This window comes from Schistocerca gregaria, chromosome 4 (genome assembly GCF_023897955.1).
Source record: "Schistocerca gregaria isolate iqSchGreg1 chromosome 4, iqSchGreg1.2, whole genome shotgun sequence".
Taxonomy (NCBI): domain Eukaryota; kingdom Metazoa; phylum Arthropoda; class Insecta; order Orthoptera; family Acrididae; genus Schistocerca; species Schistocerca gregaria.
The window spans coordinates 523,265,738-523,283,253 of record NC_064923.1 but is presented as its reverse complement, the minus strand read 5'-3'; the positions used below and the strand labels follow the sequence as shown (position 1 = coordinate 523,283,253).

The window sequence follows — 17,516 nt, the reverse complement described above, 5'->3', positions numbered from 1 at the left end:
CCGTTAGTTTTTGACGTGTCCTCATGCTGCAATGATATCTACACTACAGTCCATTAAAATTGCTGCATCAAGAAGAAATGCAGATGATAAACGGGTAGTCATTGGGCAAATATATTATACTAGAACTGACATGTAATTACATTTTCATGCAGTTTGCGTGCATAGATCCTGAGGAATCAGTACCCAGAACAACCACCTCTGGCCGTAATAACGGCCTTGATACGCCTGGGCATTGAGTCAAACAGAACGTGGATGGTGTGTACAGGTGCAACTGCCCATGCAGCTTCAACATGATACCACACTTCATCAAGAGTAGTGACTGGCGTATTGTGACGAGCCAGCTGCTCGGCCATCATTGACCAGACGTTTTCAATTGGTGAGAGATCTGGAGAATGTGCTGGCCAGGGTAGCATTCGAACATTTCTGTATCCAGAAAGGCACGTACAGGACCTCCAACATGCGGTCGTGCGTTATCCTGCTGAAATGTAGGGTTTCGAAGGGATCGAATAAAGGGTAGAGCTACGGGTCGTAACACATCTGAAACGTAACGTCCACTGTTCAAAGTGCAGTCATGAGAACAAGAGGTGACAGAGACGCATAACCAATGGCACCCCATACCATCACGCCGGGTGATACGCCAGTATGGCTATGACGAATACACGCTTCCAATGTGCGTTCACCGCGATGTCGCCAAACACGGATGCATCCATCATGATACTGAAAACAGAACCTGCATTCATTGAAAAAAAATAACGTTTTGCCATTCGTGCACCCAGGTTCGTCGTTGAGTACACCGTCGCAGGCGCTTCTGGCTGTGATGCAGCGTCAATGGTATCCGCAGCCATGGCCTCCGATCTGATAGTCCAAGGTGCTGCGAACGTCGTCGAGCTGTTCGTGCAGATGGTTGTCTTGCAAACTTCCCTATCTGTTGACTTAGGGATCGAGACGTGGCTGCACGATCCGTTACAGCCATGCGGATAAGATCCCTGTCATCTCGACTGCTAGTGATAGGAGGGTATTGGGATCGAGCACGGCATTTCGTATTGCCCTCCTGAACCCAACGATTCCATATTCTGCTGACAGTCATTGGATCTCGACCAACGCTAGCAGCAATGTCGCGATACGATAAACCGCAATCGCGATAGACTACAATTCGACCTTTATCAAAATCGGAAACGTGATGGTACGAATTTCTCCTCCTTGCACGAGGCATCACAACAACGTTTCACCAGACAACGCCGGTCAACTGCTGTTTGTGTATGAGAAATTGGTTGGAAACTTTCCTCATGTCAGCACGTTGTATGTGTCGCCACCGGCGCCAACCTTGTGTGAATGCTCTGAAAAGCTAATCATTTGCATATCACAGTATCTTCTTGCTGTCGGTTAAATTTCGAGTCTTTAGCACGTCATCTTCGTGGTGTAGCAATTTTAATGGCCAGTAGTGTAACATATCTCGCATTCAACGAAACAGATATTGCTACTAATTGACAATAGTATTTCATGTGACAAATGTCATTTATATGGACACCAAACAGAAATTTAGCTTTATATGTTTATGAAACTGGAACTAATTATGTAGAGTAGGCAACACACTAATCAACCAGGTGGTTCCAATAGATACTGCTTCAAATAAGATGAAGAGTATCAAAATTTTTTTCAGTTTGGCGGATGAAACAGTTGCTTGCGATTTATGAAAAGATGTTTCAAGTTACCTGACGCTCTGCAGTATTACAGGGCAAATTGTGGTCGACTACAATGCAGAAATAAAAGTGATGGTTGATGCTACTTGAACGTATATCGAGAATGCAGCCGGATTGATTGATCTTTCCAGGGCGAATGTTCGACGGCGTAGCTTGCCATCGTCATCAGTTTACTATGGTTGACTGACATCCTCGGTACCGAATTGGCTGGGTTTTCACTCCTTTGTCTAGGAATATCCAGCATCCTGTGACATTTTGTCTTCCGCGTAGCTGACCTGTGGTTCTGAAAACTGGTGTGAGTGTGTGTAATGGCTTGGAGAGCCTCTCCTCCGGCCTATCATCGTGTGAATATGGTGAATTCGTGATGGTAGTGGTTTTTCTTTACGTTAAATCATGATTTTACTCCATATTGTCTTAACCGACGATGGATGGTGGTGACGGGTAACTTAGACATTGTGTGCGATATCTCCGCCTCCCTTTTAGAGACACTAAAAGACGACATGGGACTCGGGAAATCTGTAATGAGTTACATACTATGCGAATGCGGGATGAAGATATCGTACAAACCATTCGCACAATTGAAGGAAGGTGCACGGAACACTAGCAGGAAACCGACCTATAGTGGTCCACAAAATTAGTAATTGCTCAACATTGCCGTCAAACAAATCATAAAATGAAATACGAAGAAACAAATATCCTGCGAAACAGGTGTAAGAAAGGAGGATATGGAAATGCGGCTACACGAGAATCTCATAAACAAGGCCAGTGGATTTCAAATTAGTCAAGTGCTCCCGCAATGAAAGTGCTGCAGTCCCTGCGGAAACGGAACACCAAGTGCGGCGAAGGCAGAGAGCAGACTGAGGCCCGCTGCTCGACTCCCGGCCGTGAGCTACCCCACCACGGCGGGCGGCCCACTGCGCGCTCCATACACGGGGTCAGTAGAGCGAGGAGACGACCGGTAAATATGTCGCACCCACTGGTCCAGGGTGTTAGCAGGAGGAACCCGATGGCACGTTACGCCGTCGAAAATTCATTGTACAACGATCAGTAAGTAAGAATGCATGACCGTGAGACTTTCAAGCCTTCTTGTTCATGTTCACAGCAACCTGAATAAGTCAGCCTAAGCCGTGGTACGAAGGATACACCCAAAACAACTCAGCACGCCAGACACATCGCGGACTAAACGACTCGTCGGCAGTCGGTGCAATCTAAGCCTTGTACAATTTTTGTCTAAAGAGCTGATTTGGCAGCTTATTGCGGCAGACTACTCGCCTCCACCCACCAGCTGTCCAACGTCTCTGTTGCTTGACCCACACAAGACATGCATCTTTATTGTGTCTCTGTATTCAGTTTCGTTTCCTCAGGTACCCCACAGAATGTCTATTGCAAACAGTTCTTGTTGCAGTGTTCGCTCGGAAACTAGTCGAGAAAGTAGTAATTCCTGCTGAGTTTGAAACCAGTCGTCACAGAGAAGACATACTCGTCTCCGCCGCCTGTCGATTACAAGAATTTACTACCACTGTTCTTAAGCGTTGCTACAGACTGTTGATGAACCAACAAATCGGGTAGTTCCATTCACAGTTTGGTCGTGGGTTGAAATGGTTCAAATGGCTCTGAGCACTAAGGGACTTAACTTCTAAGGTCATCAGTCCCCTGAAACTTCGAACTACATAAACCTAACTAACTTAAGGACATCACACACTTCCATGCCCGCGGCAGGATTCGAACCTGCGACCGTAGCGGTCGCGCAATTCTTGATTGTAGCGCCTAGAACCGCTCGGCCACTTTGGCCGGCTGGTCGTGGGTACGGAAAAACACTACGGCTTCCTTTTGCCATTCGGCAATGTTTCAACATCGGCCAATCTTACTGAGCTTATTACATACTATCTACCATCATGCACTCACCTATTTCAGCAGCGGAGCGTCTCTTGGGGTTAGGTGAGGAATGCACCATTGTGGAAAGACCATTGTTAAAAACAAGAAGGGTGCGTGGAATCCTTTTGGTATGCCGGCCAGACTAGGTGCATCAAGCTGCGCGGTATTGTCGAACTGCGTATTATCACTTTGGCGGTAGTGAGATACCGTAGGATTGCAGCGGCAAGGCACTGCTACCAAAACAGGCACAGTATAAGAATGACAACAAATTTGTTAACAATTTCAGGAAAAAAGAAACTCTTTCGAGAGGTCCACAAATCTCAGATAGCAAATATTTACCCAATAAAAGAAATACAGGAAAAGTAAATCTCTGTTTATAGTGCATCCATACTTCACCAGATGTTTAAAAATTTGTTTGAAATGGGAAATTTTAAATGGTGGAGCCGCACTGCAGAAATCAACGGCTTTCTAATTCGAGGCACAACGATCAAATAACCCAAACCACACAACAATAATTACCGTAGATAACGCAATAAGGAAGCAGAAGCGACTAACACAAGTCCGTAATATTCATAATCTCAAACACAAAGCAACAATTCTCAGTGTAATCAACACACTACAATAATAATTACGTCACGTTGATAACAGCTTAACTAGTGATCAGTAAAAGTAAACTACAACTGCCCACATTTGGCGTTGGCGCCGCAGCGCGTAAAAACAAATTCAGGATGGCGAACTTTAATGTAACGATCTGACCGGGACAGGCCTCGACCTAACATATGGTTGAGTTTCCACTCACCAAAGTGCTTAGAAGGGACGGTCTTCATTATACACGTAAAGCGTCTTTCGAGCGGCCTCAAAGGCCAGGACTTAAGAAACATGAAAGTAGCTCAATGACAAGACAAATGCCTAGCAGTAAGACGGTGCATTAAACAACAACATTAACAACGCAAACCAAGAACTATACATCAATGCACACACACAGAAAATATTAAGGCACGTTAGAAGCAATATGATAGCGGATTTCTGCCATATTCCAAATGAGGAGCAAACAGGCGTCCCCACACTTAACGCGCCGACGTTTCAGCACCAAAAAAGAAGTACTAGTTTAAAGTAAGCATTCCAACGCCAAACCAGTATCCAGGCAGAGTAATATACCGCACAGACCGAGCGGTTCTCGGCGCTTCAGTCGGGAACTGCGCTGCTGCTAAGGTCGCAAGTTCGAATCCTGCCTCGGGCATGGGTGTGTTTGATGTCCTTCGGTTAGTTAGGTTTAAGTAGTTCTACATCTAGGGGACTGATGACCTCAGATGTTATTCCCCTAGCGCTTAGAGCCATGTGAACCATTTTTCACATACCAATCTCTTTACAAGAAAGCGTGTTACGGAATAATCTCAGGGGTAATACTTTGTTAACTCCTTTGACTACTTGTAATAGACAACAAGTATACCTTCTATTGGCGCGTGCGGGCTCTCCCTGGTGTGAACCCTTGGTGTTTACAGATTCATTCAGTTCCCAGTGTTTCACCTTCTTCACTAACACGAGTTGAAGCCACAAAAAAACGCGTGACCTTTCTGCTGATCGTACAGTAAAGCAACTGCAGCACACGCTCATAGAACCCGTAATAAACAAGAAAAATAAAACTGCCATGCCGTTCGCTATACAAAACCGAACACTCAGCAGAGTGAAGGACTCACAAGAGCCACATCCCTTACCAAACAATTTACTGAAGACCAACGACCATAAACAAATTTAAATAAGATGCTGACACAAGATACAGTAAAACCACGTGTAACGCCAGTGAAGTATGCCAAAGCAAGTACACAGTCCGTCACTGCTTAACTCTGAACAAAGGCGCCACCTAAAACGGCCGCACGACTTGGCATAAAATTTACTTGGGGCACACACGAACAAATACGATAAAGGTACGGCAGTGTGATTTAATACACTCCTGGAAATTGAAATAAGAACACCGTGAATTCATTGTCCCAGGAAGGGGAAACTTTATTGACACATTCCTGGGGTCAGATACATCACATGATCACACTGACAGAACCACAGGCACATAGACACAGGCAACAGAGCATGCACAATGTCGGCACTAGTACAGTGTATATCCACCTATCGCAGCAATGCAGGCTGCTATTCTCCCATGGAGACGATCGTAGAGATGCTGGATGTAGTCCTGTGGAACGGCTTGCCATGCCATTTCCACCTGGCGCCTCAGTTGGACCAGCGTTCGTGCTGGACGTGCAGACCGCGTGAGACGACGCTTCATCCAGTCCCAAACATGCTCAGTGGGGGACAGATCCGGAGATCTTGCTGGCCAGGGTAGTTGACTTACACCTTCTACAGCACGTTGGGTGGCACGGGATACATGTGGACGTGCATTGTCCTGTTGGAACAGCAAGTTCCCTTGCCGGTCTAGGAATGGTAGGACGATGGGTTCGATGACGGTTTGGATGGACCGTGCACTATTCAGTGTCCCCTCCACGATCACCAGAGGTGTACGGCCAGTGTAGGAGATCGCTCCCCACACCATGATGGCGGGTGTTGGCCCTGTGTGCCTCGGTCGTATGCAGTCCTGATTGTGGCGCTCACCTGCACGGCGCCAAACACGCATACGACCATTATTGGCACCAAGGCAGAAGCGACTCTCATCGCTGAAGACGACACGTCTCCATTCGTCACTCCATTCACGCCTGTCGCGACACCACTGGAGGCGGGCTGCACGATGTTGGGGCGTGAGCGGAAGACGGCCTAACGGTGTGCGGGACCGTAGCCCAGCTTCATGGAGACGGTAGCGAATGGTCCTCGCCGATACCCCAGGAGCAACAGTGTCCCTAATTTTCTGGGAAGTGGCGGTGCGGTCCCCTACGGCACTTCGTAGGATCCTACGGTCTTGGCGTGCATCCGTGCGTCGCTGCGGTCCGGTCCCAGGTCGACGGGCACGTGCACCTTCCGCCGACCACTGGCGACAACATCGATGTACTGTGGAGACCTCACGCCCCACGTGTCGAGCAATTCGGCGGTACGTCCACCCGTCCTCCCGCATGCCCACTATACGCCCTCGCTCAAAGTCCGTCAAGTGCACATACGGTTCACGTCCACGCTGTCGCGGCATGCTACCAGTGTTAAAGACTGCGATGGAGCTCCGTATGCCACGGCAAACTGGCTGACACTGACGGCGGCGGTGCACAAATGCTGCGCAGCTAGCGCCATTCGACGGCCAACACCGCGGTTCCTGGTGTGTCCGCTGTGCCGTGCGTGTGATCATTGCTTGTACAGCCCTCTCGCAGTGTCCGGAGCAAGTGTGGTGGGTCTGACACACCGGTGTCAATGTGTTGTTTTTTCCATTTCCAGGAGTGTAAATGATTGCCAGCTGGCAGCTAACGTCTTTAATTCCTTTCGTCTTGGTGCATAGTGGCTGGAAAATCAAAATGGTCTCCATTCTTTCGCACACGTCCAAAAGAACAGACACCGTATATACAGGGTGTTACAAAAAGGTACGGCCAAACTTGCAGGAAACATTCCTCACACATAAAGAAAGAAAATATGTTATGTGGACATGTGTCCGGAAACGCTTACTTTCCATGTTAGCGCACATTTTATTACTTCTCTTCAAATCACATTAATCATTGAATGGATACACACAGCAACAGAACATACCAGCGTGATTTCAAACACTTTGTTACAGGAAATGTTCAAAATGTCCTCCGTTAGCGAGGATACATGCATCCACCCTCCGTCGCATGGAATCCCTGATGCGCTGATGCAGCCCTGGAGAATGGCGTATTGTATCCCAGCCATCCACAATACAAGCACGAAGAGTCTCTACATTTGGTACCGGGGTTGCGTAGACAAGAGCTTTCAGATGCCCCCATAAATGAAAGTCAAGAGGGTTGAGGTCAGGAGAGTGTGGAGGCCATGGAATTGGTCCGCCTCTACCAATCCATCGGTCACCGAATCTGTTGTTGAGAAGCGTACGAACACTTCGACTGAAATGTGCAGGAGCTCCATCGTGCATGAACCACATGTTGTGTTGTACTGTTCTAGCAGCACAGGTAGAGTATCCCGTATGAAATTATGATAACGTGCTCCATTGAGCGTAGGTGGAAGAACATGGGGCCCAATCAAGACTTCACCAACAATCCGTGCCCAAACGTTCACAGTAAATCTGTGTTGACGTGATTGCACAATTGCATGCGGATTCTCGTCATCCCACAAATGTTACCTTTTTGTAACACCCTGTATAGAACATAAGAGTGTTTTCAATTAGTTTTTTTTGCGTCAATGCTTTAGATTCTATTTGCCGATCTGTTATTACAGTAAAGTCCATTCTTGTACGTCTGCCCTCTGGTATTATTAATTAAATAAAGAAGTAACAGATTAAACTTACCGAATATAAGTAACACGTGAAATAATTGTAAAGCTTTTATACCCTGGGACATATTAGAATGAATCCTCACAGGCCTACGAGACCGTTGCTGGTATCACTGCTACATATGGCGGCAGTTCTGCAATGGAGCGTTTTCGAACTTACATTACCAGAGCATAGAAAATCATGATCGGTTCTGTTGCCCCTATCTTGAGCACCGTATTTAATATACTTCTGTATATTGTGTAAAGAGTAAGAAGGCTAACAACACAAAATATTAATTTGGGCTTGTTACAAATATATTTAATTTTTTTCACATGTACTCTACATAGACTGTTTTCACATAATGAATGCTGAAGGGTTTTCGTAACCGTGTAATCGCGATCTAGAATCATCCTTATTTCTTGTCATTTGTTAAAGGCAGAATAGCAGATCACGACTGGAATAACAAAATGTCCAAGCTCTTTTATAATTACTAAAGATACTTCAAATCTATCTTTGCAATTGCTTTTCACAAATGGCATATATGGTTTGGCATGCACGTTTTGTTTCTTCACTTAAAACTTCGTCAAAGGTCTTTAATTATGTATATTTGTAGGTGGGGATATTAAGCTGCCAAATAATTCTTAAAATTCATCGTGAAACTTTCAGCTCTCATTTATTTTTCATGATTACTTTTCTGCCATTTATGCCAGTTTATGCCAGCTTAGTCTGATAAAGGTCATTGACCGAAACTAGCAGCTTATTGTGCGAAAGAAATGACAGGTTAAGGTTTCACCACGAATTTCAACAGTCTGTAATTAAATATAATTGGAATTTTTGTTTGCTAGTAGATCTAATAACAGGTTGTTTCAAAACGTATTTAAATGTGATTGCTACTTACAGCATTTTTTCTTATTTCCGCACACACCTCGGAGTGTTGTCTGCAAAAATATTTTCAGGTCTTTTCTGCCTTTGAAACTGATTTTCTAAATCCTAATTTCACTTTGATTGTAGCATTACTCATTTGTTAAAATAAAGTATTACAAAGTACCCTGATAATGTTTCCTTACGTTGTGTGTAGTGTTGCCAACATGACTGCCAGTTGTTGTGTTCACTTCATGTTGTAGAAATGGAGTAGAGAGGAAAGGGTATATAGAGGTGAAATGGAGGGAAAGAATACGTATTTTTGTCTGTGTTGTACTGGTGGTTATGATTCTCATACCATTACTATTTAAGTTGGCCTCCAAACGTTGAGCGGATTATATTGTATTTTCTTGCTACAATGTGTCCCTTAGAACTAATGTCAAAGGCATTTCCAATGACCCAGACGTAGATTTTGTAGCAGATTTTGTAACTGATATGCTAGATGCGTATTCTTACTAGTTACGAAGACGGATTGAAAGTACCTTTAATACCTGTAAAGCAGTTACAGACAGTATGGTAGTAGAAATGGAGGATTTAGTGATGGATTCTGGAGTACTCTTTTTTGCACGCGTGACAAGAAATTTTCAGAGTAAAATACACCGTGTTGTTGTTACTGTAATCAGATCGCAAGTATTATTAATTAGGCAAAACTTTTTCGAGTGAAATCGTTAGCACGTATGTGTAGGATTGTTTTCCTTTTGTTATTTCCGGTTCTTTGATGGTGTTTCTTTCTACTTCTTTTCTTATTTCTTTGACTGTTCTCATTTATTTGGATATGTTCAAGGAAGATTAATTTTTGCTTTCCAGTTACTAGAGAAAATTTCTCCATATTTTCGTAAATATCTTCTTCCCCATCTCTGGTACTGCACCCATTATCATATACATTATTTCTCAAGTTATCATCCTTTTTTTTCAACGCGTATTAATCGTGCAAGGATGAAAGAGGTATCATTAGAAAGTTTTTAACCAGTTTTTGACATTCCATACCGATTCTGCCCTAAAACGTAATGTTTCCGAAAAATTTTAACTATCATAGGCAAAAGGACATGATGGATGCCCAGCTTCATACCTGTATTTACAAAGCTACTTTGACTCCCTTTTCATGCTATCTTGCTGGCCGGAGTGGCCGAGCGGCTCTAGGCGCTACAGTCTGGAACCGCGCGACCTCTACGGTGACATGTTCGAACCCTGCCTCAGGCATGGATGTGTGTGATGTCCTTAGGTTAGTTAGGTTTAAGTAGTTCTAAGTTAAAGTGGAGTGATGACCTCAGCAGTTAAGTCCCATAGTGCTCAGAGCCATTTGAATCATGCTATCTTATTGAAAATACCAATAAAGTAGTTATTAATTGGATAATTTTTATACAGCATCCTCAAAGATAATAACAGTGACAACTATGATAATCCATTATGTCTGTCTGTCGCACAACTTAACTTTCCTTAACGAATATGCTTTCCGAAACGGCAAACATATTTGTCGTTTCTGCTTTAAATTGTGATTTACATATTGCTACTACGGCTCTCTGAAACCGAAAATATTTGTCGAGTTAAAATTATAAGTTACTACAGAGAGTCGCTGATCTTTGCCCATCTTACAAGCCGCGACATGCATCCAAGATGCTAAACCCATTTTTGGACGTTTATAAAAGTATATAGAAGGATGTGTCATAAATTCATGATTGTTATTTCACAACATTCGGTTCATTTTTAAAGATGTTTTCTTTTCATTCCCACAACTACCTTTATTCCGAAGAACACACTTATTCCAATTACTTAAAACTGTAAAAGGGGAAAGTTTCACCCGGGTCTTCGTAGTTTCTTCAATAATCTGTCTTTCACCTACTTCTATTCTGACCAGCTTATATTTAATCATGAATAGTTTATTATCATTAGAAATAATATTGTCATTATTATTGTTATTGGAACACTAGAACAGTTTTATATCGTTATTAAAACAGACTAATAAAAACAGACGTAGAAAATGTTTGCAGTAACACTACACTGGGGTACGTGGAGTGCCAACAATTCTGATAGTGAAAAACCACTTCATACAGGTGTATATCTGCTGTGGGGAAAGTCACCGTCTGTCAAAAGATTAGTTGGAATCTAAGGTATCAAAGACATTCTTCTTCTAACAGCCGTGTACCGCAAGTCTCTAGAGGAACGGAAGGTTGCAAATGATTGGAAAAGAGCACAGGTAGTCCCAGTCTTCAAGAACGGTCGTCGAGCAGATGCACAAAACTATAGACCTCTATCTCTGACGTCGATCTGTTGTAGAATTTTAGAACATGTTTTTTGCTCGAGTATCATGTTGTTTTTGGAAACCCAGAATCTACTCTGTAGGAATCAACACGGATTCCGGAAACAGAGATCGTGTGAGACCCAACTCGCTTTATTTGTTCATGTGACCCAGAAAATATTAGATACAGGCTCCCAGGTAGATGCTATTTTCCTTGACTTCCGGGAGGCGTTCGATACGGTTCTGCGCTGTCGCCTGATAAACAAAGTAAGAGCCTACGGAATATCAGACCACCTGTATGGCTGGACTGAAGAGTTTTCAGCAAAAAAAAAAAAAAAAAAAAAAAAAAAAAAAAAAAAAAAAAAAAAAAAGCATGTTGTTTTCAATGGAGAGGCATCTACAGACGTTAAAGTAACCTCTGGTGTGCCACAGGGGAATGTTATGCGATCATTGCTTTTCACAATACATATAAATGACCTAGTAGATAGTGTCGGAGGTTCCATGCGGCTTTTCGCGGAAGATTAGCATACAGAGAAGTTGCAGCATTAGAAAATTGTAGCGAAATGCAGGAAGATCTGCAGCGGATAGGCACTTGGTGCAGGGAGTGGCAACTGACCCTTAACACAGACAAATGTAATGTATTGCGATTACATAGAAACAAGGATCCTTTATTGTATGATTATATGATAGCGGTACAAACACTGGTAGCAGTTACTTCTGTTAAATATCTGGGAGTATACGTGCGGAACGATTTGAAGTGGAATGATCATATAAAATTAATTGTTGGTAAGGCGGGTACCAGGTTGAGCTTCATTGGGAGAGTCCTTAGAAAATGTAGTCCATCAACAAAGGAGGAGGCTTACAAAACATTCATTCGACCTATACTTGAGTATTGCTCATCAATGTGGGATCCGTACCAGATCTGGTTGACGTAGGAATAGAGAAGATCCAAAGAAGAGCGGCGCGTTTCGTCACAGGGTGATTTGGTAACCGTGAAAGCGTTACGGAGATGTTTATAAAACTCAAGTGGCAGACTCTGCAAGAGAGGCGCTCTGCATCGCGTTGTAGCTTGCTCGCCAGGTTTCGAGAGGGTGCGTTTCTGGATGAGGTATCAAATATATTGCTTCCCCCTACTTACACCTCCCGAGGAGATCACGAATGTAAAATTAGAGAGATTCGAGCGCGCACGGAGGCTTTCAGACAATCGTTCTTCCCGCGAACCATACGCGACTGGAACAGAAAAGGGAGGTAATGACAGTGGCACGTAAAGTGCCCTCCGCCACACACCGTTGGGTGGCTTGCGGAGTATAAATGTAGATGTAGATGTAGATGAGATCTGTTGTGAGCAAAAATACTGAAAAGCAAAATGAGTGAGAAATACATACAGTACCTCACCTTGGTAGCCCAGGGTTGACGCCATTACTGTGAGACAGTGACACAAGTTCCCCCGACAAATGCTTGGTTTCGTATTTGGCATAACCCTATCAAACTATAGTGGTATAACCCTCTGGAACGATCGTCGAAAATAAATGTGAATGGTTACAGTTACTTGTTGTTTCAGTTTATATTCCCAAGGTTCGTTCATGACAGAACTGAAATGTTGGCATATAGAGTGCGTGGTTTGATGTTTCAGGCCGAACGGGGACAGTGGCTGACCCAGGGAGCCGCTCCGAAGGCAGTGGGGTGGCACTCTGGAGCAGACCGCACGCCCCAACGACGCTGACGCCCGCCGTCCCGACGCCGACGCCGAGCAGCTCTCCTCCCACCCTCCTTCCCCGCCTCTCTCCCTCAAGCAGACGCTGGCATCACCTGGTGCTCGTGTGGCAGGAAATTCGACTCCCAGTTCCTCGGACACTTCCGAAGAACGCAGCCTCCGACAGGCCGGCAATTCGATGTAAATTTTTAATTAGCACATAAACTGACGATGACCAATGACTTTTTGTACAGAACTTTTTTAATACAAATCTGTAGAACTGATATTAAGAGACGTATTTCTACAGGTGAGATTGTTCGTATTTTTTATTTCATTTTTAACGCAAGAGGAATATTTCTAGTTTTTGACAAAACCACTAGTTAATACCAGAATGTCCTCATATGTTTGAAAATTTGTGTAGCTTCTAACTGTAGCTCTTGTATACCAGTGAGCCTTATGTTTTTATACTGTTGTAAAAATATTTAAAAAGAGAATCACCGCTTAAGACATGCGATAAAACATTAAACGCTTACAAATACATGAAGAAACGTTCACCAAAAATTTTGTATACACCAAAGCGATTAGTTTTAGAGCATTCACTTCTTCTTTGGTGCAGATCTCCTTAATTTCTGCAAATGATATTTGGAGGACACTTCAGCGCCTCACTTACAGCGCCACTGAGTCCGAGACGAGACAGTGTGTCGCTTTTGTAACAACATTTGTGACCTTTGTAATTAAAGGGAAAACTTTGTCGTAATACAGTTCTCAGAGAGCTCCCAATGTACGTGTGTGTTTAAGTGTGTGTTTGTGTGTGTGTGAGAGAGAGAGAGAAAGAGAGAGAGAGAGAGAGAGAGAGAGAGAATGCGATTCTTTTCGATCGCACAATAGCTTGAATGTCATGGGAAGTTATATGTACATTTGCGAAGGCCTGGCGAGTTCTCAAATCGAACTCTTCAGGTCTCCCGCAAATGGTTCAGCTTAACGCTGCACGACTTTGTAAGAGAAAATAATTTTTAGCGTTTTAGCTGCCAATTTGGTGGTGACGCCACTCTCGGCGAACAGGGTAAGCGTCACCCGCTGCAATGAACGCAACGGTCAGATCTCGCTGCCAGGCCGAATGTGTAGCGCTTACGGAGCAATTTGGCGGCAGCAGTGTGACACGACTGTTCACTGTCACTACTTTACTGCGTGAGAAGCGTGTGTACTTGTGTGTGTGTGTGTGTGTGTGTGTGTGTGTGTGTATGTGTGTGTCAAGATGACTAGATCAAGGAAGAACGCGTGTAGCATCTGTTTCATGCGTGAAAATTTTACCCCTTATAATATGTGTGAAAGTTATATTATTGATTTTATTTTTACCATTGTGGTTCCCGGAGGGATTCCGAAACCAGTACTTCTGAAAGGACAAATCTGTACAGTTAGTTGTTCACGCATGTATGGTTGAACAGAAAAGTTAGCGTAAAATGCTTGCAAATTCATATGAGATCACCAACAGAATATGAATGTCAAAGTGGAAAATGTTACTGCTGTAGCTAGGTGCTAGTTGTCGAAAGTAAATATTCATTGTTGTTGTGTAGATGTGTTTAGAGTATTTTTGACAAAGAGAAGTCGTTTTAATGTTCTAGATGCATAACCTATACAACATATATCTATTATATATATATATATATATATATGTGTGTGTGTGTGTGTGAATGTGTATAACCGTGTGCAAGGGTGCACGTATATGTATCAATATGGATTTAGGTCTCATATATCTGAGGGCAGGTCCCACATATATTTAATAGTTACGAATTGTAATACGTGATTGTTGTACTAGATGTTTTAAATGTGTATAGAAGACCCACGATAGTTTGGTCTTAACTGTTTCCTATGGACTGCGTGATACTTTTCACTTCATCCAAGTATTTTCCTTTTGTAATTTTAAATTTAAAAAGAAAACAGAGAAAAATCTTTTTGCAAAAGGAGACAATCGGACAGTATGTGTAATTAAACAGAAAAAAATCCTAATATTTCTTAACTGTGCCACGAGCCGCTGAAGCCGTCGAGTTCCTTTTGTGTGTTGGGGAATGGGAATAATACCACATGTATGATGGGGTGGATTCGTAAGCGAGAGGTTTATTTGGTTTGTTCTTCTTTGAAACCCTAGTTGGTTTGAGGAACTACCTTAAAACTGAGACGGTAATGCACTACTTCTGATAGTTTCATAAGTTTCCTAGTACCACCAGTTCTGTCTACCAAAGCCTCTAGACTTTGCTAAAAAAGAGATATTGTGTTTACTCTTCGTTTCATGGACTACGGGCTTTCAGTTCATTTGAAAGAAAACATAATTCGATGAGAAAATTTTTTAACTATGATTTAGCACAAAATATAACATTCTCTACGACTTTTCCATTGGCTAATCTACCACTTTGTTTCTAGTTTCCCGCGTCATACTCTAATGCAGGCTTTTCCCTCCGACCGAGACGAGTATCCTTTGCAGCTAAATGACGCCGTTGCTTCCCCGACACCAACGACGCGCAATTTGCTGGTCCAACTGTGCTCATATGCGGGCTGTGAACCTATATGAATGCTGCTTGCACGAGTATTTTGCCAAGTTTTCGAACTATGGCAAACTGAGATGCCATGTGCACGTTTCTTCTCTACTCCTCAACCTCCGTTGTCGAAACGTGGTTTTCATTTCCTGTCTATTAGTACTCCACTTGGACAGTCTATGAAGTGGAAACCTGTTTTCAGTCTATTATATACGCACAAGTCCCATATCGAATCGAAGAGCTACGTTCATTCTCTTTATATTACACATCATAGCGATGTGATTTTGCGGCAAAGCTTTTTGAGACTCTTTCGGATGCAGCATTAATTTAAAATTTGAATGTTCCAATACCATTGACAGCGCTATAGGTATTTTGCAAATGCGATTTTGCCGTTACCTATAAGTTTCATAACTAATTCAAAGGTTTTGTGTTGTTGTTGACGAGTGCGAATACTGGAACAGAATAACGGTGAATCAGACAGCTAGCAGCAGCATTCACACATCCTTTCTGTCGTTTTAGTGAACAATTTTATATTGTGTAGTTTTTCCTATGTTAATAATGAATATAATGACGCTTTATATGTGTGTTTAATAGTTTTAGAAATTTCCCGTATAACTTTCCAGTTGGAATGCTTTATGTGTATACAAGTGTGTTATTTGTAATACAACAAAGTATTATAGATTGGACTTACTGCTCATAATAAGACATTTTGGATATGTTCAATTTTGATAAGCAAGAAATTTACTGAAAATTAATTTTTAGTATCGAAGAGGCCTTTGCTATTTCTAAGGAAATAAAAAAAATTAAGAGACTGATAGTTCTGCAGGAATTAAAGGAGTTTTCAGTCGCACTTCTGTGGCACGTTTTGAATATATATGAGAAGCAGCTTACTCTCAACAAGCAACTTCACTGAACTAACGCTCCTTATAACAGACTGATTAGATGCACTTACCTTATGCCTCGCCCCACCAAAGAAACAGTCCAAAATGTTTTAATATCAAGCAGTTTCATAGAACAGATCGTAATGAATGTAACACATTCAGTCAGAACTACCTTTACTTTGTAGCATATGTTTATGTGTAGAACACTATTACAATTAATGTGTGTTTAAAATGACAAGTTGTGGAATGTACTCATGAAGCATGTACAGATTTAATTCGGCTTTGATTATGTACTTAATTTTCGCTTGTTGAATCGATGTTATTCGTTTCTATTTGTGTATATCTGCATTTGTATGTTTCATTAATAGAATAAGATTGTTTGAAAACATGGAACATTCCGGTTATTCCTTAGATCCTCTGTATCTGTTAACAGCTTTGTAATGATAGCAGTATAGCTTCGACAGCGCAGCCAGGACGAGAAAAAACTAATAAAATAATTTAAATTTGACCTGAATAAACTAATGCAGCAACGAACCATTTTTTCCAACATATTATTTGTCTTCTAATAGGCAGTTAATTTTACAGTTTTCTGGGCTGCGGGATCTCTCACACATTTGTTACGTTCGACCCAAAACGGTACTACACAAAGATATTTCCCCTTCATGCTGCGTTACAATATGAAAATACGATTACGACGTCTTCAAAATACTTTATGCATTTCAGTCATGTTATATGACTGAAGATCAAAGAGATGTCTCGCAAGAGGATATAAATACTTCAGCTATTCATAGCAGACTGGTGATACGAAAATGTTAGTTTTTAGATTAAAATCTTTTTGTTTTGGCGATCGACCTACGCAGTAGAATCAGAAAGTAATTTGGCTGACAACTTTAAATCTCAGAATTTGAAAATATGAACTTGATGACGCTCTTATATTCTGTTTGCAAGTTCCTCTTCCAATAGCGATTAATGAGCTTGGTTTCATGTATCTTGGGCGTGCATGTGATTAGCAAAGGTGGCAACAATATGTCACGCTTTCGTTCAGCGAAATAAACATGGGCATAAATGACCGTAATGTCGAGAAACTATGTGACATCATTCAGACAAAATAATTTTACTTTCTAAGAAAGTGGAGAAATATCAATACGTAAGAAATATACACCGTGCATTTCGAATATTTCTAAAATCATGGGTGTATGCATATTAGTGCATATGCAGGATGCTACTATGCTACTGTCTAATGTCTGGAAACCATAAGCACAGGTTTGATGCCTTTGGCTGAATTTGTGTATGGGAAGTTGACGGATTTATTTAAT

The 17,516-nt window shown here is 42.3% G+C and overlaps 1 protein-coding gene across 1 annotated transcript in view; it reads left to right on the top strand.

Moving 5' to 3' along the window:
- Nucleotides 1-16,734, top strand: part of LOC126268031 (uncharacterized) — a 460,342-nt gene extending 443,608 nt beyond the window's left edge. The window contains exon 7 of the mRNA XM_049973453.1: nt 12,729-16,734. The gene's annotated coding sequence lies outside the window, so the exon portion shown is untranslated. The remainder of the gene's footprint in view (nt 1-12,728) is intronic.
- The last annotated feature ends 782 nt before the right edge of the window (nt 16,735-17,516 follow it).